The sequence below is a fragment of the Nematolebias whitei genome, chromosome 9 (genome assembly GCF_014905685.2).
Source record: "Nematolebias whitei isolate Nwh7 chromosome 9, NemWhi1, whole genome shotgun sequence".
Classification (NCBI taxonomy): Eukaryota; Metazoa; Chordata; class Actinopteri; order Cyprinodontiformes; family Rivulidae; genus Nematolebias; species Nematolebias whitei.
The window spans coordinates 17,171,197-17,173,394 of NC_056506.1; positions in this window are offsets into that span (position 1 = coordinate 17,171,197).

The window sequence follows — 2,198 nt, forward strand, 5'->3', positions numbered from 1 at the left end:
AATGGCCAGCCTGCAGTCCAGATCTTTCACCTATAGAGAACATTTGGCGCATCATAAAGAGGAAGGTGCGACAAAGAAGGCCCAAGACGATTGAACAGTTAGAGGCCTGTATTAGACATGAATGGGAGAGCATTCCTATTTCTAAACTTGAGAAACTGGTCTCCTCTGTCCCCAGACGTCTGTTGAGTGTTGTAAGAAGAAGGGGGGATGCCACACAGTGGTAAAAATGGACTTGTCCCAACTTTTTTGGGATTTGTTGACGCCATGAAATTTGGAAACAACAGATTTTTCCCTTAAAATGATACATTATCTCAGTTTAAACTTTTGATCTGTGATTTGTGTTCTATTCTGAATACAATATTAGATGTTGACACCTCCACATCATTGCATTCAGTTTTTATTCACAATTTGTTTAGTGTCCCAACTTTTTTGGAATCCGGTTTGTACTTCATAATTTCTTATCTGGCAACCCAAATGACATGGAAACTAGTGTTTTTGTGTAAACCCGCTCATTTTTTTATTACCCCCAATAAACATTGAAAAAACACTAGTTTCCAGAGGTGGTTGTCGTGTAAACGGGGCCTTACAGCAGGTAGATCACTTTGACTTGATTATTTTAAGGAGCTGCATGATGGAAAAGTACGGACACCCCTGCACTAAAAGATATTACCGACCTAAAAGCTTGGCTAGTTTTCAAATCTACACTGAAGTTATTGTTACATGTTGCAAAGTTTATTTGGCATTCTTCATGGCAGATGGCCGCTTGCTCTGAGCCTGGTTCTGCTAAAGGTTTCTTCCTCATGAGGGAATTTTTCCTTCCCACAGTCGCCTTCATGCTTGCTCAAGACGAGAGTTCTGTGGAGTTGAATTCAAAACAGTCTGCTCCTCAGATAAATAATGCTCAATTATTATTTTTATATATGAATGTTTCTGTTCAGTGCCCTGAGATGACTTCTGCTGTGACTTAGTGCAATATAAATAAACTGAACTGAATAGATCAAAGTACCGCTACATTTCTCAAGGTTTGAAATAGACACAGTGTCATCGTTTTGATTCTTTATTAACATTGCGTACACAGAAGTTTGAAATCAGAATCTAATAAACACATAGATTTAAAAAAAATCTTTTGTATATTTATCTTTCTTCCTCTACAACATGGTTGAGATTTTTGCCCAAATGGAAAACCTGCAAAGAGCCCAGATGTAGCTCAAGAAGCCGTCTTTAAACTCTGCATTTTCCATAATTAAATCGTTTTCAAACTTGTGAATTTGTGCAAGTTTGTTAATTTATAAATTTGTAGAACCATTCTTGAACTACTTAAGTAAAACCTGATCAATCAGGGCCCTTCTTTCTGTGACTCGTTGCATACGCTGTGATATTTTGGCATTAAATCTCTCAGAAACGCAGTCTTTCCCACCAGACTCACAGACGTTACAAATGTATCTCACAGCAGCTGCTTAGAGACGACAGCAGACACAACTCCATATCAAACCAGTTCAAATTCATTCTACTTTTCTTGACGTCTAATAAATGGCAGAGGTATTTTCATGTAAATAAATGTAGAAAACAAAACATTTAGAAGCTACTTTAATGCAGTGGTTCTCAAACTTTCCATGTTATACCCCTCTTTGGAGAAAAAAATTAAATATCCGTCTAGTCGGCCTCAACGTCCAAGATCACCAAGGCTGAAACAAAGTGAATCAGGTCCAACTACTTAAGTCAAATTAACTAGATTTAAACTATTGTTTTGAAATGTTTTCGTATGTACGAGTCAAAAGAATGTTACTGTTTTTAGGGACATTGTTTTTCTTTTTTCAGAAATGAAATCAAATATTAAAAAAGCTCTGCAGTTTGCTTAAAGAAGCTTAAAGAAATAAAAACAGACAGCTCCATCAACCTCTAATTTTTTTAAAAATAAAAGAAATAAAAATTGACAATGACCATTTTTGATCACAGTAAAAGCTGCAATAAATCCATTTCTCATGTATAGTTTTAAAATAAGAACAATACCAATTACTTTGTTCTTAAATCAAAAGTTTGAGCAGGTATTTAGCAGAAATATTGAGGGCTGACGTAATTTTATCACAGTATGATGAGTTCAATTATTATTTTTCACTCATGTGGTTTCCAAAATAAGGATGCATGATATTATCGGCATGGCATTGGTAGATATTAACGAAAAAGTTAAAACCCGGGGG